The 23,924-nt window shown below is 41.2% G+C and overlaps 1 pseudogene; it reads right to left on the bottom strand.

The window, feature by feature from the left end:
* Nucleotides 1-16,522: 16,522 nt before the first annotated feature.
* On the bottom strand, nucleotides 16,523-20,505 carry LOC125828782 (uncharacterized; annotated as a pseudogene).
* Nucleotides 20,506-23,924: the final 3,419 nt, after the last annotated feature.

The raw sequence follows: 23,924 nt of genomic DNA on the forward strand, positions 1-23,924 counted from the left end.
ACTGGTCATTACAATAGATACCAATTTACCCATCACTCGTCCCTGAGTGATCAACTAGGAAAAATTGGTTAAAGTAAGAGTACAGTAGTACCTGAATTGCCGAACAACTGAGGATACTTGTCTCGCATGTCCTTCTCGATTTCATAAGTAGCTTCCTCGACTGGACGATGCTTCCATTGAACTTTCATGGACTTAATCTCTTTGGTCCTCAGCTTCCGTACATCACGATCAAGAATTGCAATCGGTTCCTCCTTTTACTGAAGGTCTTTGTCTAACAACACTATGTCCCACTTTATGATGTAATCCCCATCCCCATGATACTTCTTCAACACGGACACATGAAACACTGGATGAACTCCAAATAGGCTAAGAGGTAAGGCCACCCTATCAGCCACTGGCCCTACACAATCAAGGATCTTAAATGGGCCAATGTATCGAGGACTAAGCTTGCCCTTCTTACCGAATCACATTACCCCATTACCCCCTTTATGGGTGATACCTTTAGCAGAACTTGTTCACCAGTCTGAAATGCCATGTCTCTTACCTTACGGTCTGCATATTTTTTTTGTCGACTTTGGGCTGCTAGAAGCTTAACTTTGATGCTTCTCACCTTATCTTGAGCATCTTTCACCAAATCAACTCCTAATGGTTTCACATCTCCAGCCTCAAACCACCCTATGGGTGATCAACATCTCCTCCTATAAAGTTCCTCGAACGGTGGCATGTCAATGTTGGAGTGGTAACTGTCATTATAAGAGAACTCACACAACGGTAGGAACTTATCCCAATACCCTCAAAAGTCAATCACACATGCTCTCAACATGTCCTCTAACACTTGAATCGTTTTCTTGGACTGCCCGTCTGTCTGTGGATGGAAAGTTGTGCTAAAAGCGAGTTGAGTGCCCAACTCATCATGCAATTTTCTCCAAAATTTGGATGTGAACTGCGTACCATGATATGAGATGATAGAAAGGGGCACCCCGTGGAGCCTCACTATTTCTCTCACATAAACCATAGCCAAATGCTGAGCATTATAGAATATTCTAACTGGAATAAAATGAGCTAAGTTAGTCAATCTGTTAACCACTACCCAAATAGAATCATACTTTCCCAATGTCTTGGAAAGACCAACCACAAAATCCATAGCTATCCTCTCCCACTTCTATTCTAGAATTGGCATTCACTAAAGCTACACGCCTTTGGTGCTCATATTTTACTTGTTGGAAGTTTTGGCACTTAGCCACAAACTCAGCTATGTCTTTCTTCATGCCAGGCCACCAATAAAGTTATTTCAAGTCTCGGTACATCTTGGTCACACCCGGATGAATGGAATATCGTGAACCATGAGATTCCGTCAACAATTTCTGAATCAAGTCATCCACTCTAGGAACACAAATCCTTCCTTAAAACTGAGCACACCCCCTACATTAAGAGTCGCATATTGTGCCTTGCCAGACACTGTCTTCTTTCTGAGATCATTTAAACTATCATACTTAAAATGTTTGGCCTTGATCTCCTCAATGAATGTGGACCTCACCTCAATGCTAGCTAATACCCCACCTTTTTCTGAGATGCCCAACTGCATGAACTTAGATTCCAAGGTTTGAGTTTCCTTAGCCAACGGTCGCTTGGATACACTCAAGAAAGCTAGACTACCCATACTCACCGCCTTTTGGCTTAATGCATCTGCCACCACATTAGCCTTATACCTGGATGATACTGAATGGTCACATCATAATCCTTAAGTAACTCCATCCACCTTCGCTGTCTCAGATTTAGGTCACCTTCACTGTCTCAGATTTAGGTCCTTTTGAGTGAATACATGTTGTAGACTACGGTGGTTAGTAAATACCTTACACTTGACACCATAAAGGTAATGCAACCAAATCTTGAGAGCAAACACTACCACTGCCAACTCCAAATCATGTGTCGGGTAATTTTGCTCATGCACTTTCAAGTGCCGTGAGGCATAAGCTATGACATTCTTATCCTGCATCAATACAACACCCAAACCCGAATGTGAATCATCACAATAAACAATAAAAAATTTACCTTCCACCGGTAGTGCAAGAATATGTGTTGTGGTTAAGAGAGTCTTGAGCCTTTGAAAGCTCTCTACATATTTCAGTCCATTAGAAAGGCACCTCCTTTTTAGCCAGTCTTGTCAAATGCGTGGCAATGGAAGCAAAATTCCTCAAAAACCAACGATAGTAACTAGCGAACCCCACAAAAATCCTAACTTCAATCACAGAGATAGGCCAGACCCAATTCTTAACCGCTTCAATCTTTTTGGGATCTACCATTACTGTTTCCCTTGAAACTCCATGTCCCAAAAAGGCAACCGAAGTCAACCATAACTCACAATTAGAAAACTTAGCATACAACGTTTGTCTCCCAAGAACACCCAGAACAATATGAAGATGGTTGACATGCTTTTCCTTACTTTTCAAATAAACCAAAATGTCATCAATAAAAACAATCACAAACGAATCCCGAAATGGTTTGAACACACCATTCATCAAACTCATGAAATCTGCAGGCGCATTTGTCAACCCAAACGAAATAACTAGAAACTCATAGTGCCCATAACGGGTCCTGAATGTTGTTTTTGGTACGTCCCTAGGCCAAATCTTTAATTCATGGTAACCAGACCTTAAATCAATCTTAGAGAAAATTGAGGCACCTTGCAACTGGTCAAAAAGATCATCTATCCGAGGTAATGGATACTTATTTCAAATGGTGACTCTATTCAATTGTCGATAGTCTATGCACATCGTCAACTACCATTTTTTTAACAAACAAGATAGGAGCACCCCATGGGGAAGTACTAGGACGGATGAAACCTTTATCAAGAAGTTCTTGAATTTGAGCCTTAAGCTCTCTTAACTCCATCGGAGCCATGCGATAAGGAGGAATGAAGATGTGGCGGGTACAACGTCCCAAGTCAATGCAGAAATCCATATCTCTATCCAAAGGCATACCAGGTAAATCTGTAGGAAACACTTCTCTAAATTCTGACATCAGAGGAATAGACTCGATAGAAGGAGGTTCAACTTCAATATCCCGAATATGAGCCAAATATGCCAAACACCCCTACCCTGCCAGTTTCCTAGCCCGAATAGAGGATATGACCTTAGCTGACTTAGGCTTGTACACCCCTTCCTACTCTAACTTTTCCCTACTCGGGATCTCTAGTCACAGACTTAGTATTACAATTTAATACATCATAATAAGGGGACAACCAAGTCATGCCTAAGATTATATCAAAGTCAGTTATATCCAAAATAACCAAATCAACCCAAGTTTGAACCCATAAACATAACAGGACAAGAACGATACACATGGGTGACTATGACAGACTCTCCAACTGGGGTAGAAATATGGATTGGGGCATCAAGTATATCACAAACCATATCAAATTCCAAGGCAAACTGAACTGACACATTTGAATAAGTAGAACCCGGATCAAATAAGACATAAGCCATCCTGTCACATACAAGAACAGTACATGTGATCACTACATCAGACGCCTCAGCCTCGGTCTTGACTGGAAAGACATAACACTGAGCCCTGTCATCTTGACGGGCGACCTCCTAACCTAGTTGCGCTGCTCCTCTATTACCATTTCCCCGATCCCCACGTCCTCGCTGATTTCCTCCTCGCCCACCTTGGGGATGCCTTCTACCATTATTACCATTGCCCGCGGGTACAACTGCTCTAGTCTGCTGTTGCACAGGGTCCAACATGCGCGGTTGAGGACAATCTCTCCTCATGTGCCCAGGTTCTCCATAATTAAAGCAGGTACGATCAAAAGACGGTATGCCGCTAGCCATCGACGCAGCTCCTTGACTGTCCTGAATAAAATTTTGCTGTGGAGTTCCCAAGTAGATACCTGTAGAAGCGGGCATGGTAGACTAAATTGGTTGAGCTGCAAGCTTTGAGCTACTTGAACCTCTAAAGTAAGAACCCTGAAAGTTATATGTGCTTTTGTCTTTCTTTGCCAAAGCCTTAGCCTGCCCATCACGTCTAATTCCCTCTACTTTCTTCACAAAGTTGGTCACTTCATTAAAGCTTTTTCCTACAGAAGTAATGTGAACAAACAATACCTGAAGTTCAGGGTTCAATCCTTTGACAAATAGACGAATCCTCTCATCCTATGTAGTTACCAATTGTGTAGCATATCTAGACAAGGCATGAAACTTAGCTTCATAAGCCGCTACAGTCATACCACCCTGTTCTAAAGCCATGAACTCATCTTTCTTGCGATCCCTCAAGGTCCGGGGTACATACTTTTCCAGAAACAGAGCATGGAACTGCGTCCAAGTGAGAGGGGGCATAAACTGACGATCTACATTCCACATAGTCCCTCCACCACTGCTTAGCCTCACCTTGAAGCTGAAAGGTCATGAACTCTACCCCATGCTAATGTACAATATCAAACTTATGAAGCCTCTCATCACAATCCAAGATGAACTCATAGGCGTCCTCATTCTCAAAACCATAGAACACAGGCATCTTCAATTTTATAAACTTAGTCAACATCTCGTGCTCATTACCAGTCATCACGGGACCCAACAAAGGATGGAAGAAGGAATCAGTCCCTACAACTCCACCCACCTTAGGAACAACAATAATAGGGGGTTTACGAGAGTTTGGGTTGCTCGCGCTGCGGGAAGAACTCCAGGACAACCAATCCCTTCAGAAAAGTCATAATCTGTTGAGCTAACACTGGGTCTAAGGGAGGAATACTTGTAGCCTCTGCCTATGCATTCCCCTCTTGTCCAACCCCCTCTTCATCCCTGATTTCCAAATTCTCTTCTACATTTTCATGATGTGTGGGAGGAATCTCATCTCTGGGAGCATTCTCAACTGGAGCACCACCCCTAGTGGGTGCTACCCTTCCTCGACCTTTGACCCTTGCTCTTTCTCTACCCTGCCTCGATCACTGTCTCTTGTTGAGGATTCCTTAGCTGGCTCATTGACAGGAGCTACGGGCCTGACGCTGTTGAATATAGTGTCAACCATCTGTGCACAAAAGAGTGAAGGAGATTAGATACCAATTAGGATCACCTGATACCAATTGGAATCAAGTTATAGCACAAAAAGAGACAAGAGAAAGCATAGAGATTTCCTAAAGTCCTATAGCCTCTCGAACAAAAATATAGACGTCTCCGTACCGTTCCACAAGACTCTACTAGACTCATTTTGGTACACTGAGATCAATGAACCTAGGGCTTTGATACCAACTTTGTCACGACCCATATCGTCGTGATTGTACCCACGCTAACCCTTAGGTGAGAGAACCATTACTACAACCCAACCAAGCAACTTAATGAAAAACTAAAACATTTAAAGATACAGAAGCAGGTTTAAATGTCTAAAGGAAAATAGGGAGTTCCCATAAACTTCGAAAGTCTAACAAAATAATTACGAAAAATAATAAATACCTAGAACCTGAAAGTCAATATACCAAAACTCTACTAACGACAGGTCTAAGAACAAGGGGTACCACCCCGAAACTAAACAAAAGAAAATCTAAAGTGCTAGTCCAATTTCGAAGAAAATGGACTAAACGAAATGAGAACTCATGACAGCCTGGAAGAACGGGCTCACCCTTGAATTCGGTCTCAATCAGTGATCTCCTAAAAGAGGTCTGTCAGTAGCCGCCTGAAGATGCCTTGTACTCAACAAAGAAAGAGCAAGTGCAGTATCACAACACAACCATAGTGTACTGGTAGGATCACGCGACTATTCCAGTAAGCACAACATATACCAACAATCACAACACAATAAACCCATACATATACAAAATATACATATAAACTAGTTATCAGTTCAAGAGCAATGCAAAAAGTCACGTCTTAATAACAATTAGATACAACATTACAATGGTCCTCTCATGGAACCCGAACCCAAACCCAAACTGTTAGTGTGTCGGAACGTGACACCCAATCCAATTAGTGTGTCAGAATGTGACACCCGATCCAATGCATGTGTCAGAACGTGACACCCAATCTAATGTATGTTACAGAACGTGACACCCGATCCAATCAACACAACCACAATAACATTCACACTAATAATGTACATACTCATAATCATACAATCAAGTGGAGATTCATGGCATACAATTGTTCATTCATACTCATTTTCGTTAGGTTTGATCTATATAGCATCATTCACATACATGCATGCATTACAATGAAGCAATTACCAACATATATATTATACAAACATGTAATCCAACCATCACCTACCTCGAAACCAAGCTTGAATCCCCCTAAGGCACTTGAATCTTCCCTTTCCAAATTCTTTCCGCTTGTTCATGGTCTAAAAATAACAATTTAATGCAAGAATCAATAAACGAGGCCTAATTACGTGGATTACAGTAAAAAATATCAACCCTAGGCCAAACCCAAGATCCCACTACCTATCTTAGGGCTTTTTCCACCATTAGTTTCAGGTCAAAACCCTCCCCAGTGATAATCACCCAAGAATCTAAGTTCTACGGATCGAAAAATGGATTAGGGGAGTAAAAACCTTACCTTTAGCGCTAGAAGAGGTGGAAAAATATCAAGAACTTGCCCCGATTTATTCCTTAGCTCTCAAGAATGAAAATTGCCGAATAATGATGATTTTGGGGTTTTCCCTCGACTTAATTCCTGAAATCTTATTTTCTCCTTCTTCCAAAAACACCTAAATTAGATGTAAATCAATCTAGAAACCCTCCAAAATCTACTCTAGGCTTGAAAAAGATGGAGGAAGAGAATTCTATCATAAGAAGATCGATAGATTATGGAATTTCGGTCAAATCCACCATTCTGTCGTAAGGAAATCAGAGATTTTTCTATAATCCTCTTTTAATGCTTGGCCCCCAGGTAGGCTATGTTTTTTTATTGAGTAGTTTCAAATCTGTTATTCATTGCGTAGTATATTAAAATCGATGGTAGAATGTATGCATAGGCTCTTTGTGCACCGAGAAAGGATTGATTATGCGTATATTCCTAAGTGTGGCATTAGTTGTATACCTTAGGAGAAATCCCTAGTTCGTGAACTAGGATTGAATAAATTGTGGTGATTTCCTATTTAGTGGGATATTGTTGACTGGAGACTGTATGATATGTGTGTACAAGCAAGGTATAACAGTAGTAATTCACCTAATGAACAGATTATGAACAATGCATGTCAGAAACTTGAGTACTTGACTATATGATCTGAGTATTGTATGTTATGGATGTGATTGGGCCTGTATCATAATGCATGGGATCCGGTGCTACGTTCCAGCACACTAACTTGCATGGGATCGATTACCATGTACCAGCATAAGCATTGGATCAGGTGCTATGTTTTGGCACACTAACTTGCATTGGATCGTGTGCTACGTTCCGACACACTAACTTGCATTGGATCGGGTACTACATTCCCGTGCACTAATAGTTTGGGTGTGGGTTCCATGAGAGGACCAGTGACTTGTATTCTATGTGTAATTGTGGGTATTATTGATAATGTGAAACTGTGCATGTTTCATGAAGAGTTTTAGTGGGTTGCTCATTATGATCTTATAGGTGTGGGGTTCAATGTTGTAAGTTAATTGGAGACATCTGGTTGCGTAGTGAATTGTGAATGAGAGAGTCCCAAATTGGGTTGTTGCATGGTGAGGGAAGGATTAAGGGTTCTGATGTTGTCCTTGTTAGCTAGAATGTGGTAAAAAGTATTAATATTAAAGTTTGAGGTGGTAGTTAGTGATAGTGTCTTTAGTTAGTTTTCCCCAGAACAGGGTAGTAATCCTTGAGGGGCGTAATACGGGGTTATAAGTTGAGCGGTGACGAGAATGAAGTGTAAGCTTGTCATGGATGCTGATCAGGTTGGTATTAGTTATTTCTGGAATATCTTTTAAAGGGATAGAATGACTAGGTATGACCAAGAATGAAGCAAGTATGGTTAGAGCTTATAAGGCAGTTGGGAATATAAAGGTGGATGAACGATTAGTCTTATTGCATGTTTCTCTAGTTGATTTCTTATATTATGCGGTGGGTATTCAGGTTGACCGATGATGCCTACCAGTACGTGTGGTTGTACTGATACTACTCTTGCTATGCCTTTTTGGGCATAATTTGGATGCAGGTTCGGTGATGTTTCATAGGTTAAGACGAAGGCAATCTCCAACAGCTTCTACTTTTCCTCCATGTCGTGGGAGCTATGTCATTTACATATTGTTGTGCCATGTACTCTTAGTAGCTCTTGTATCTGCTTAGACTAGATCCATGGGGATTTAATTAGTTTACAAGTCTTAACTCGAGTCATTTTAAACTCTTGATTTATTAAAATCATTATATGAAATTTCTTTAACGTGCCGATTTTCTTAATCTTCTGTATGTTTTAATTATTGGAAATCGAGGGTTCTCCTACTTAGTTATTAGAGTAGGTGCTCGCACGACCCGGTGGGTTGGGTCGTGACAAATTGGTATTAGAGCCCAGGTTACCGGTCTCCCCGTACAAGAGGAAATATGGAGTAGACTCATGCGGATGGGTGTGTTGACATCCACATCTAATCCTCAGGAAGCTATGAAGCATTCTAGGAAGTTGTCCTATCCTTTCTCTTCTTTTGTGCGAGTGTCGCTGGTGGTATGAGTTGAGTCCAATTGGTATCTCAACAAAGTGTTCCAGACGTCGTAGTTACGACTGAAGGAACACGAGCAAGACAAATTGGAACTAAAAAGGTTCCAATTGGTATCAGGCCCTAGGGGATGCATAAACGCATGGATGGCCAGTAATGGTCATCTATAGAATGAGCTAATTAAGAATTTGGACTTGTCTGTGAATTGTAACTTGAAACTGTGAATGCGTGCTTCTTGTTGTCTGAATTAACTATGAATGTGAAAGTTGTATTTTCTTGGATGTGATGTTAGAATTATGTGCACTGTAAAGGCATGTCCGAACTTTGATATGTGGAATATGCTGGCTTAATCGACGAAATTATGTAAGTGGTAACTACTTGAGTATCGTGAAACTCGTTGTGAAATAAGAGTCATGACTAAGTTCGATGCAAGGGTCTAGATGATTTACGATGCGATTCGTGGACGAAATCTGGATGTGCGTTGCAAGCAACTAATAATCATGTGAATGTCTGGATGTATCCTAGGGATGAGTGTATTGTAAAGTTGAAGTAATGTGAAGGAATTTTAGAGTGTGTATCACTGGGTTGACTCGGGGTAGGCGACTATTATCCTAGCTAAAGGGATTATCCTAAATGCCTAGCTATAGTCAGGGAATCTAGGGGAAAGTTATAAAATAGAAGAACCCCAAAAAATTGTCGGCAGGGATTCTATTCCTGTCAGGGCCATTGGGGCGGGATATTTTCGCTACGGCGAGACCGCTAGTGCGGGATTTCTCTCGCTAGAGAGGGACAGGGTGAGACAAAATCATAGCCCTGTCTCGCCCATTTTCCTAGTCACAAATATCAACCCCGAATCGTATCTGAATTAATCCCTACAATTCACCCAGTGTTCAGCAATCGAGTATAGATTATAAAACCTAGTAATTAATCATTGTTGTGAAAAACAGTAGAAAAACCAGCATCCATGTGCTACAAAAACATAAGGAGAAGCAAAAAGATAAAAATAAAGTATTGTTCAATACAAGCCCAAGAAGGGCAAAAAACCCAAATCAAGATCCCTAGGACTGGGAGGTGTCATCGTCAGAGTCGAGGTCCTCCGGGGGTGCCATGCCCTTCAAGACCTCATCCATAAAGGAGAAATGCTGGAAGTCTCCTGTCTCGACTCAGGGAATCTCCTGTCTGGGGCAACACAAGTGAAAATGATCTTCAAGGTCTTCCATATCCGAACTCCAGACCCCTTCTCCTCTCCTAGCGCAGCTCGCGATGGAGCATCTCAACCTCTAAGGCAGTGCTGGGTGGAACCAGAGTGGTGTCAGCAAAGGAGTTCCCCAATCTCCTCCGGACGGCCGCCAGGTCCTCCTCTACCCGTGCACTTAAGAGTGGGGACTGGGACCGGGTGGGATGAGTATCGTCATTTCCCTCATTGTCCGTCTATGCATCCGCCTGACTACTGCTAGTCTAGTCTGTCCTCTTCCTTTTGTTCCTAAAAGTAGAATCCGATCTAACCAAAAAAAGGTGAAGGGGGGGGGGGGGGATCTATAAGAGGTACCTCATCTATGTCCAAGAGTGGCACCCTGCCCTCTTGCACATTGCATTCACCAACCCCGGTAGGAAGAACGCCTTCTTGTTACCCCTGTAGAACACCTTCCACTCAAAAATGATTTGCGCACCCACGCTCAGCTCTATACCCTGAATAGCGCACGCCACCACCAAGGCTTGAGGTAAGGTCACGTCTGTACGGTTACTCGTCGGTTTGCCCGACGGGGGGATCCTCATAGTGACTAAGTGTAGCCACCTCTTAGCATCGGACGACCTGTCTGCGCTAGTGATGCCCTTTGTAGTAGGCCAGTAAACATTGTCCCGGCGTGTAGGCTCTATCAGCGTATCCCTCAACCAGCCCAGATCTATCTCCCTCATCTTGGCCTCGTACTCCGCGTTTGAGACCTCGGGCATCTCTAACACCTCATTGATGGCTATAGCATTTAGGGGGATGTCCACTCCCAGATACGGATGTAGGGGTGAGGGACATCCCAGTGGATGGTGGGGAGGATAGCATAGAACTCCCTCATCTAGGTGGAATGTGCATTTGGGGGAGCCTCAGTTAGTGGGACACAACCAAACTCCATGAGACAGGCGTAAAAGGCAAGCGCCTTTCCCTCTAAACCCTACAACACAAAACTCCTATCGCAGCAAAACTTGTTGTTCCGATAGTCATGGTGTCGATCCCGACTAGCAGCATCGGGAAATCGGACGAAGGGTAGATTTTCTTCGTTATGTCCAGCCATTAAGAAAAGCCTGCAAAAGTTTTGAATATATATATGTTAGAATGCTACGATAGTATGAAATATCCGGTTTAAGGAAAAAGGAATTTTTCTAACTTAAAGGGACTCAGGCAACTGCCCCACGGGATCCCGCCATAGCAGCACAAATCCCGCCATAGCGGGATGAGCATGAGCAAGGCCATCACAACGGATGAAGGCCGCCTGGGATAAATGCCAGGCACGATCATGGAGCCTCTTCGTCCCAAAATCCCCTTTTTCAACAGAATTTCAGCATATCAGAACCTTCAAGTATCCTAGAACCAAAATATGCATTTATATTAACCAAAATACCCCTAAATAGTTTCCAAATCTAAGTTTTCTATCAAGAGACCCTTCAATTTTCCCCACCCATTTTGGTACCGATTCAATCATATTTTTGTAAAATCCTTATGCCCAGGACGTTGTGGAGACGTTGGGGACGTAAGAGAAGCATCCATACTACTTTTTTTTCTATCAAACTAGCAACCTATGTTAGAATTCAAAAAACTACCTAAAAACCATTTCTAAATCGATGGTTAAACATCATTCAATCATAGTAAAGTAAGTAGTGAAGTAAAGAGCGTAAGGAACAAGATTATTACTTGATTTTTGATGTTCCGAGGATAGTGATCGAGAGGATTTTGGGAGAGTTTGAGTGAAAAAGGGAGAAATGAGGAAAACATTCCCCATTCCCCCTCCCCTTTACTGTTTTTGATCTCCCACCTCAGTGGGAGATCCCTCGACACAGCGGCCCCGCTTCAATAGAAAGGTTGCCGCCCTGGCGGGATCAGGTTGTGTAAATGAGCGTGTTCGTTTCTTCGTGTATTTCCTTAAACTCCTAAACCGACCTTTCTAGGGTAGCACCTTTCGTGTTTCAAATTTCAAAAAGTCACCATCCGTCGTGGTTCCATAATGGTCCAACTCATTTTGTGAAAATACTCCGAAATGGGACGCGTAATGATTTGTTCACTAGTCATTTGGGGACGAGCGAGGGGTAAATTGGTATCTATTGTAATGACCTAAACCGTCGTTATTTAGGCAAAGCAAAAACTTTGGGAAATTACTGAGCCACTGTCTTGCCAGAGCGGGCAAGATGCCGCTAGGGCGGCGGCGCCACAACAGGGTAAGTAGCCGCTAGAGCGGGTTGGATGAGGCAATACATAAATCATGTGAAATCTTATTTTCTCCTTCTTCTAAAAACACCTAAATTAGACGTAAATCACCCCAGAAACCTTCCAAAAGTTGTTCTAGGCTTGGGAAAGAAGGATGAAGAGAATTCTAGGGTAAGAAGATCGATAGCTTGCGAAATTTCGGTCAAATCCACCATCCCGTCTTCCAGAAACTAGAGATTCAACTATAATCTTCTGCAAATGCTTGGCACCCATGTAGGCTAGGTTTATTTAATTGAGTAGTTTCAAATAAGTTATTCATTGTGCAGTATGTTGAAATCGATGGTATAATGTATGCGTAGGCTCTTTGTGCATCAAGAAAGGATTGATTATGCGTATAATCCTAAGTGTGACATTAGTTGTATACCTTAGGAGAAAGCCCTAGTTCGTGAACTAGGGTTGAATAAATTGTGGTGATTTCCTATTTCGTGGGATATTATTGACTGGAGATTGTATGATATGTGTGTGTACAAACAAGTATAACAATAGTAATTCACGTAACGAATTGATTATGAACAATGCATACCAGAAACTTGAGTACTTGACTATATGATCTGAGTATTGTATGTTGTGGATGTGATTGGGCATGTATCATAATGCATGGGATCGGGTGCTATGTTCCGGCACACAAAGTTGCATAGGATTGGTTTCCACGTATTGGCATAAGCATTGGATCGGGTGCTACGTTCCGGCACACTAACTTGCATTGGATCGGGTGCTACGTTCCAGCACACTAACTTGCATTGGATCGGGTACTACGTTTCGTTACACTAATAGATTGGGTATGGGTTCCATGAGAGGACAATTGACTTGTATTATATGTGTAATTGCGAGTATTATTGATAATGTGAAACTGGGCATGTTTCATGAAGAGTTTTAGTGGGCTGCTCATTATGATCTTATAGGTGTGGGGTTCAATGTTGTAAGTTAATTGGAGACATCTGAATGGTAGAGTCCCAAATCGGGTTGTAGTATGGTGAGGGAAGGATTAAGGGTTCCGGTGCTATCCTTGTTAGCTAGAATGTGGTCACGGGTATTAATGTTGACGTTTGGGGCTGTAGTTAGTGATAATGTCTATAGTTAGTTTTCCCCGGAATAGGGTAGTAGTCCTTGAGGGGTGTAATACGGGGTTATAAGTTGAGCGGTGACGGGAATGAAGTGTAAGCTTGTCGTGGATGTTGATCAGGTTGGTATTAGTTATTTCCGGAATGTCTTTTAAAGGGAAAGAATGACTAGGTATGACTAAGAACGAAGCAAGTATGGTTAGAGCCTGTAAGGCGGTTGGGAATATAAAGGTGAAGGAACGATTAGTCTTATTGCATGTTTCGCTAGTTGATTTGTTATATTATGCGGTGGGTATTCGGGTTGAACGATGATGCCTACCAGTACTTGTGGTTTTACTGATACTACTCTTGCTATGCCTTTTTGGGCAAAGTCTGGATGCAGGTTCGGTGATGTTTCATTGGTGAAGACGAAAACAATCTCCAACAGCTTCTACTTTTCCTCCATGTCGTGGGAGCTGTGTCATTTACATATTGTTGTGTCCTGTACTCTTAGTAGCTATTGTACTTGCTTAGACTAGATCCCTGAGGTATTAATTACTTTACAAGTCTTAACTCGAGTTGTTTTAAACTCTTGATTTAATAAAAGCATTATATGATATTTCTTTTACTTTCTAGTTTTCTAAATCTTCCACATGTTTTAATTATTGGGAATCGAGGGTTCTCCTACTTAGGTATTAGAGTAGGTGCCTGCACGGCCCGATGGGTTGGGTCATGACAACGGGTTCCTTAACGTCTTAGCTATCTACTCATGCAATCAAATTCATAATTAAATCTCTAAATTACCTGATTTTCCTAGACCTCACTGACTCCGATTTCATCCAAATCTGGACTAGGCTAGGAATTCCCAAGTTACTACTCAAAAAGTTTTCTGGCCCCAGTTCTTTCCCCATTGGTGTTTCTATAGCGACGAAAATCGATCGTTACAGATGTGTTACTATTTTAATTCTTTTGACATTTTCAAAAAAAATTAAAAGACAAAAAGTCCCACTTTAAATTTTTTATAAAATATCAAATTGATAATAAAGTCATAAATTGTCATGACCCAAGAATGTGATGTGATGGCACTCGTCTTATCCCACCAAGACAAGTCAGCCTAAAACCCAATCATATCGATAAAGTGCGAAAATAAAACACAAGTCCAATAACAATTACTAATACGAATAACAAGTCAATTTAATTCAATCCCCAAAACCTGGTTATCACTGCACAAGCCTCTAATGTAAATACTAAAATTGAAATAAAATACGTAAGTCTCAAATGTTGTTGTCTTTCAAGTAAAAACAAAATCATTAATAGGAGTAAGAAGGCCCGCTGAGATGACAAACATCTACCTCACAAATCTCCACAGAAAGCCTCGGAAACGAAAGGAATAAAAGGTATCATGAAGATCCGGGCTCGTAACCTACAAAATAGAAGTAAGGGGTGAGTACCAAACCACACTGTACTCAACAAGCAAACCTCTAAACACAAGCTAAGGGAACATAATATGGGTACTCCTTACACCCCATTCGAACCTCCACAACTACGACCTGTATAAAACCAGCCTAACCTAACAGTTCACAGTTTATAAAGCACATAGCTCAACAACAACAACACTCTAACAGATTACATATTCTCAATAAGAACTCAATATTCATCAATCACAAGTTTCACAGAAAGGCACTCACAAGATCAACAACACACAAGATCAAGCTCATCAATGATAAAAATGTGCAATGCGATGAAATGCAATGTCAAATATAGTGATGTATGTCTGACCTAACGATACACACCCGCTGCCTCTCAGTTCGGGACCCATGGAGGATATATTTGTCCATGCATCCATCGCGGCGTGCGATATGTCCCTCGATATATAGTATCCATCACGGCATACGATACATCCCTCGAAATAGTACATCCTGTTATCACATAACACTTATCACAACCATGTCTCAGAACCAATGCAAATGACATGTTCACACAAATAATGAAGAGATTACCATTTTCAGAACAATGCACAATTCACAACAATACAACCGTGATACAACATCAACAATTAAACAATAAGCCTTTCACATCATTCTCAACACATCACACACCAACAATTAAACACATTGCCTTTTATTACCTCTTTTTCATCATTAGAATAATCAATATGGACAAGTTAACCCATCACCAAGTATCATTACCCCCAACGACATATTACAAGGAATTACACGAATTCCATACATTTCACAAGGGTTTAGAAATCTACTTGCCTCAAATAACCGAACAATCACTCCGGGACTTGAGCCTTTCCTTTTCGTCGAGCTTCCAAATCAATGCAATCTATTCAAGTACTTATTCACAATAAGATTTCAAAACTAACAACACCCATTTTCTATAGGTTTAGCCTAGACCCAAAAGATCTCCCAAATCTATAATCAAGTTCCTAAGTTTCAAGCTTAGGATTAAGTTCCAATTCTTTTCCAATATCATAATTCAAATGGTATTTATATGATACAATAGATCTAATATTTAATTACCTATCTCAATATGAAAAAACTTAACTCATAATATGATAATAATAAGAAATTAAATCAAATTACCAATCATTCACGGAAAGAACACCACCTCTGAACCTAAGAATACATACGTCCTCATTGTATCTCCAATTCTAATTCCTAATTGCTAACTACACATAGTGTAGCAATCATTACCTATCAATTTTTCATTAAAGTTAGTCACACAATTTTCCCAGGACCCACGTTGAACAACTACTAATTTCCATTCACCTTATCCTTCCATTTATGACAAATATTTTGTCTTTTCTCTTTTTCAATGTTCAGCAATACATATCAAATTATCTATAATCAAATCACCCAACTAGTCACAATTATTCGCTGATTACCCACTAACAAACTGATTCCAAAATTATCCCAATTTACAACCAATCATGTGATTTGTGATTTAACTTTTAAGAACCAAATTGGCAATCATTACTTATGATTATACATATATCCAATTACATATATAATATTTCTATATATATACATATGTGTGCAGCAATTAAGGAAAGCCTAGAAAAGCAATTAATGCAGGCAGAAATTGAAAGCTTCTGTTGAATTTACCTGAAGTGGTTCGTAAGCCGTGATGCCAAATCCTTCACCCTTTTCTTCTTTTCCTTTTTATTTCTTTTCTGAATTAATTATGTTCTAAAAGTGATAAATTTTACTCACTTATTTTATTAAATATATGTTGAATGGTATAAGGCCTTAAATAAATTATCACTTTAGCCCATTAACTATCGATTAAGTCATTTATCTACAATTATCTATCAATTAATTAACTCATGTTAAATGAATAGTTCGAAATTTCCAAAAATGACCTCCCAGGTCATTACATTATCCACCACTAAAAACCATGTTCGTCCTCGAACATAAAGTAAAAGAAAGTACCTGGAGCTTAAAAAATTTGAGGATATGTAGCACGTATGTTAGACTGTGCCTCCCAAGTTGCCTCTCCCATTGAACGGTGCTTCCACTGCACCTTCACTGAAGCAATCTCCTTGGTCCTAAGCTTTTGAACCTGCCTATCCAATATAGGTATAGGCTCCTCCTCAAATGTCAAGTCTGGACCCAGCTCCACAGAATCGAGTGAAAGCACATGATATTCATTCGAAATATACTTTCGAAGCATAGAGACATGGAAAACAGGATGAACTGCCGACAAACTAGGTGGCAAGGCCAACTTATAGGCCACCTCTCCCACTCGGCTAAAAATCTCAAAAGGTCCAATGAATCTAGGGCTAAGCTTGCCCTTCTTTCCGAACCTCATCACACCCTTCATGTGTGATACTCGTAGCCAAACATGATCACCCTCCATAAATACTAAGGCTCTAACTTTTCGGTTTGCATAACTCTTCTGTTGACTCTGGGCTGTCAACAGTCTATACTGAATCATACGAACTTGCTCCATAGCATCTCTAAGCAAGTTTGTATCCAAAGAGTCCATCAAACCAACCGATCAAAGATCTACACCTTCTGCCATACAATGCCTCAAATGGGGCCATCTGAATAGTAGAATGATAACTGTTATTGTAGGCAAACTCTACTACGGGCAAATATCGATACCATCTAGCACCAAAATCGATCACACAAGCTCGAAGCATGTCTTCCAACACTTGAATCGTCCGCTCGGACTGACCATCTGTCTGAGGGTGAAAAGCCGTACTCATATCCAATTGAGTACCCAAACCATGTTGTAATGCTTTCTAGAAATGGGAAGTAAATATTGAACCTCGATTTGATATAATAGAAATTGGAACCCCATGTAGTCGCACAATCTGACTGATATAATAGAAATCGTATACTTCACCCGAATCAGAATGAAGTGGGCAGACTTGGTCTGCCTATCAACAACAACCCAAATGGAGTCATAACCACCCACTGTGGTAGGCAAACCCATAACAAAATCCATAGTGATCCGCTCCCACTTCTAGGTAGGAATAGACATCCTCTGAGATACATCCCCGGGACGCTAGTGCTCACATTTGACACGTTGGCAAGTCAAGCACCTAGAAACAAAGTCTAAAATATCTCTCTTCATCCCACACCACCAGTAATGCTGACTCAGATCATGATACATCATTGCCGCTCCCAGATGGATGGAATATCGAGAACAATGGGCCTCCTCAAGAATCAATCTAGTCAACTCGCCCGTCATGGGCACACAAATCCTGCCTCTGATCCTCAAGACACCATCAGAATCAAGGACAACCTCCTTGGCTTCCCCTCTCAATACTTTGTCTCGAATGAGACATGACTTATCATCATCAAACTGGTGCTCACGGATCTGCTCGACTAAAGAAGACCGAGCCTCAATAAAAGCAATCATCTCATCACTCTCCTCTGAAATCTTCAACCGGACAAGACTGTTAGCTAACATTTGAACATCTCTAGCCAATGGTCTCTCCTCAATACTAAGCGTTGCAAGACTCCCCATGCTAAGGAGTCTTCCTACTCAAAGCACTAGCCACAATATTGGCCTTCCCTGGATGATATAAAATGGTCACATCATAGTCCTTCAGCAACTCAAGCCACTGCGCTGCCTCAAGTTCAGATCCCTTTGACTGAAGATATACTGAAGACTCCGATGATCATTGAAGATCTCACAATACACCCCATACAAATAATGACGCCATAACTTAAGTACAAATACCACAGTCGCCAACTCCAAATCATGAGTAGGGTAGTTCTTCTCATGAGACTTCAACTGCCTAGAAGCATAAGCAATCACTTTCCCCTTCTGCATCAATACACCACCCAATCCGACTCTTGAAGCATCATAATACACAATAAAGTCTACACCCTCCTCAAGTAGAGTCAACATAGGAGCCGAAGTCAACAAAGTCTTGAGTTTTTGAAAGCTCTCCTCACATTCATTAGACCACTGAAAACCTAGACCCTAGCGAACCAATCTAGTCAATGGAGCTACAATAGTAGAGAAACTCTGAGCAAATTATCGGTAATAACCTACCAATCCTACAAAACTCCGAATCTCGATAAGAGAAGTAGGTCGCGTCCATCCTCTAACTACCTCAATCTTGGCCGAATCTACTCTAATACCCTCCTTGGACACCACGTGTCCCAAGAATGCCACAGAATTAATCCAAAACTCACACTTTGAGAACTTGGCATACAACTTCTCTTCCCTCAATCTCTGAAGTACAATCATCAAGTGTCGGACATGGTCCTCCTTAGTCCTGGAGTAAACCAAAATGTCATCGATGAAGACAATCACAAAAGAATCAAGGTATGGTTGAAACACCCCGTTAATCAACTCCATGAATGTTGTAGGGGCATTAGTCAACCCAAAGGACATTACTAGGAACTCATAATGTCCATACCAATTCTGAAAAGTTGTCTTAGGGATATATGATGCCCTAATCTTAAATTGATGATACTTGGACCTCAAATCAATCTTAGAGAATAATGATGCTTCCTGTAGCTGATCAAATAAGTCATCAATATGCGGAAGGGGATATTTATTCTTCATGGTTATCTTGTTCAACTGTCTGTAATCAATGCACATCCTCATACTCCCATCTTTTTTCTTCGCAAACAACACAGGGGCACCCTAAGGTGACATACTGGGGTGAATAAACCCCTTACTCAACAAATCCTGCAAGTGATCCTTCAACTCTTTCAACTCTACTGGAGCCATACGGTAAGGGGAATAGAAATGGGCTTAGTGCCTGGCTCCAAATCAATAGCAAAATCAATATCCCTATCGGGAGGACCACATGGAAGATCAGAAGGAAATACATCAGGAAGCTCCTGTACCACGGGAACAGAATCCATGGGAGGGGGTTCAACAGTAGTATCCCGAATAAAAGCTAAGTAAGACAAACACCCTCTCTCCACCAATCTCTGAGCACAGATAAAAGAGATGACCTTGCTAGTATAAGAGCCACTAACACCCTTCCACTCAACCCTTGGAACACCAGGCACTGCTAAGGTCACAATCTTAGCATTACAATCAAGAAAAACATGATAAGGAGAAAGCCAATTCATACCCAAGATAACATCAAAGTCTGCCATCCCCAGAATGATTAAGTTTACCCAAGTGTCATACCCTGCCAAAGAAACAAGACATGATCGATACACTCAATCCACCACTAATGGCTCACCAACGAGTGTAGAAACATGAATAGGTACAATGATGCTATCACATATCATATCAAATTCAGTAGCAAAATAGGTAGACACATAAGAGAATGTAGACCCTGGATCAAACAATATAGACGCAAATTGATGGCATACTGGGATGATACTTGTAATAATAGCTTCATAAGTCTCCACCTCGGGTATCCCCGAGAAATCATAACAGTCACCTCCTTGGCCACCTCCAGCCTGGGTGGTACCTCTACCCCCACTTGACTGAGCTGCAACACCACTACTAGAAACTCTACCACCTCTACCTGACTGAACTCTGCCATGGCCTCTACCCTGTGGTGCCGGTGGTCTAGTTTGAAATGAAGAATTAGGTTGGGGCCGTCCACGACCCCTCTAGGAAGCACACTGTCGCATCAGGTGATCGGGGTCTCCACAAGTAAAGAAAAATCTCTGACCTAGGAACTACTGTGCGGACCCTGAAAACCCATTATAATTACCTCACCCCGTAGGTCACTGCTGTGAACCGTACGAGCTCTGACCCGTGCTATAAGAACCTCAAGGTATCTGACCACCCTCGGATGTCGGCATAGATGCATGAATGGGTCCTCGATGCTGAAAGGAACCACTCCCTCTATGTGATCCCCTGCCTCCAGACAAAGCACCATGAAACTGACTTGATGTACGGGCCCTCTTAGGGTCCCCAAACTCCTCTCTCTCCATCAATTCCGCTTCTTTGATGGCACTCACAATGAACAGAAAGGAATCCCCTTCTCTAGATGCTCTAAATATAGCCGATCTGATAGAGAAAGTCAGCCCCCTCACAAATCTATGGATCCTCTCTGTCTCGTCTGGAATAATGGCCAAATCATGCCTAGACAACTGGCAAAAACGGGCCTCATACTCTGTAACGGATAAGTCGTCCTGTCTCAAATTCTCAAACCTCAAACGACTCTCCTCTCTCACACTCCAAGGGATAAAACAGTCATGGAATGCACTGGAAAACATCTCCCAAGTCACTGGAGGAGATCCAACTGGCAAAGCCCCCGAAAAAGTTCTCAACCACTCTCTCGCTGGCCTACGAAGCTAGAGTGTAGCATATCAAACCCCATGTGACTTAGCTAATCCAACAACCTCTAGTACTCTCAGCATGTAGTCAGAAGCTCATGAGCGTCCTCACTCTTCCCACCCTGAAATTGAGGTGGGTCCATCTTTCAAAATTTCTCACACCTACGCTGCTCATCCTCTGTCAGAACAACCAATGGTGCATCTTGACCCCTAACTGCTGGTGCAAGATCATTCTTAACCACGGGATCCATTGGTAGCTACCCCACCGCATCCTAAATAACAGGAGCTTGCTACTGCTCTTGGGTATGAACCCCCTCTCTAGTCTGAGAGTCCTGTGGTGTGGCGGTCGCACCACCACCCTGAGTAAAGTTCTCAAGCACACTTAACAACCTCAATAATGTATCCTGAAGCAAAGGTGTGGCTGCAGGCTCTAGAGGAACCTAGTCCTCTCTATCATCAGTCTGAGGCTCTAAAGAGACCTCTCTTGCACGACCCCTCACTGGTACTGTGCCACGTCCATGACCTTTGGTTAGTGCCGTTCCATGAGCATAACCTCTAGCTCGGGCTCTACCTCTACCCCTAGCTGGGGCCTCAACAATTGCCTCGGGAAGTGCCTCCCCTCTATCACCAGTCCTTACCATCTACCAAAATAATATACAATAACTCAGTACTAGGGAAGGTAACCAGGCATGATGAGAAAGAATGAACAAAAGGAAGTTTCATAATAGTCTTCATAGCCTCTCAGAGATAAGTACAGACGTCTCTGTACCGATCCTTAAGACTCTACGTAGACTCGGCTTGTATACACGTGAGACTTATGAACCTGGGGCTCTGATACCATTTTGCCACGACCCAAAAGTGGATGTGATGGCACTCGTCTTATCCCACCAAGACAAGTCAACCTAAAACCCAATCATATCGATAAAGTGCAGAAATAAAACAAAAATCCAATAACAATTACTAATACGAATAACAAGTCAATTTAAGTCAATCCCTAAAACTTGGTTATCAAGTGCACAAGCCTGTAATGTAAATACTAGAATTGAAATAAAATACGTAAGTCTAAAATGACGTTGTATTTCAAGTAAAAACAAAATCATAAACATGAGTAAGAAGGTCCGCTAGATGACAAACAACTACCTCAAAATCTCCACAGAAAGCCTCATAAATGAAGGGAATAGAAGGTATCATGAAGATCCGGGCTCGTAACCTACAAAATGTTGAAGCAAGGAGTGAGTATCAAACCACACGGTACTCAACAAACAAACCTCTAAACAAAAGCTAAGGGAACATAATACGGGTACTCCTTACACCCGATCCGAACCTCCACAAATATGGCCTGCATAAAACTAGCCGAACCTAACAGTTCACAGTTTACAAAGCACACAACTCAACAACAACACTCTAACTATAAGCTCCCGTACTTTTTTTCTAATCGTGCATAATATATGTGGCGTAGTATGGCATGGTTATATGAGGTGTATATGACTTTGTATTGTACATTAGAGATTAAGATTGCAAGTAGGTGGCAATATCAAGGAACTAAACTAAAGTTTTAGGTCAAACGGACCCCTCAAACAGAGTTCATGATAAAAGAAATGGCTCGGGTAGAACTTCGCTCGTTTGAAAGTTTTAACTTGTCCCATACCTTGTGGATAAGCCTATGAGTGTAAAACATGCTAAGAATAGTGTGTTATGAGGTATTATAATAGCACAAGGGTCGTATGTTAATTTTGGAAGTCAAGAAAATTGGTGAAACTAAAGTCGGCAAAAGTTATCGAAGTTTCTCTAATAATATTTTCTTAACTTTGGGTCAAATGTCTTGGATGTTTTCTCCCAATATATAAATAGTTAGAAGGCCTATCAACAATTAAATTGAAGGCCTACGAGTCTAGTTTGCAACACACAAAACCCCGTATCCAACCGACATCAGAGTAAGAAGTTATGAGGGTTTTACTACGGACTATTGGGGAAGAATCCAGGTCGGATCCGGGTCGGGTAAAAAATGTGGTATGTCGGCTTACTCAACATTTTAAGCCATGAAAACATTTCATTTTACTTCCAAACCACAAAGAAAGCTTAAGAGAGGATTCATATGAAGTACTTGCATGATCAAGGTTAGTTTTTGACAATTTCTACCATTAAAGATTGCTCCCGTGCCTAGAAATGTGATCTCTACAAGTGGCAATCGTTTTCCCCTTCTATTAGCTCCGTTTGGAGCAAGTTTTTAAAGATATAAATTTGTAGTTATTTATGTTACTTCAAGGTTTACACTTGGTTAACTAAGGTAATCATCTCGGGACTCTTTTATAATTGTTTTTATGAAGTTCTACGGACATTTTGTCAAGTTGAGGCCATTTGGCAAATCTGCCGATTTAAGAACAATTATGAATTGTTTATAGGTGCGTATCAGCTATGTATATATAGTGTTTGCGAAGTTTAGGAAGTAAGGAACAACTTTCTTGAAGAAGTTACGGCCATTCGAGTGTTCATTGAAAAGGTATGTTAAGGCAAAGCTACGTCCCTCATTTTAGCACCACTACTGGGAAATTCCTATAACGCATGTGATATTTTGCTATTTTCTTGCTAGAAAGACCTTCAGTGAAAGGCATTGGGATCAGCTGAATCATTTTCTTGATTCTGTCATTTTGATATTTCACTTGTTCGGATAAATAGAGTGTTCGACATCTACATGTCATTTTATCAGTTTCCTTGATTATATGTCCACACGTATGAATTCGTATTCTTCCTTGGGTGATTTGAATGAAAATGTTACCCGAGACTCTTACTACCTGTGACCAGCCCTCTTTTTCCACTAAGGTTATTATTAAAAAATTCTTTAAAGTAGCTCAGGACCTTCAAAATTCTCAAATATAATTTAAATGTAAACTATTAGAACACTTGGTTTTTGAAATATTTCTTTTATAAATTATCTAGGAACCAAGTTAGGAACTAAGTAAGTCACCTTAAACTTGTTATGAATATCAACAAGGTTAGGTTATCCTTCTAAAATTTGAGTTTACTTTTCAAGCATATTTGGAAGAACATCTCAAGTTCCATGAGATTGTTATATG

The sequence above is a fragment of the Solanum verrucosum genome, unplaced genomic scaffold (assembly GCF_900185275.1).
Source record: "Solanum verrucosum unplaced genomic scaffold, falcon-dt-bn FXZP01000014.1, whole genome shotgun sequence".
Lineage (NCBI taxonomy): Eukaryota > Viridiplantae > Streptophyta > Magnoliopsida > Solanales > Solanaceae > Solanum > Solanum verrucosum.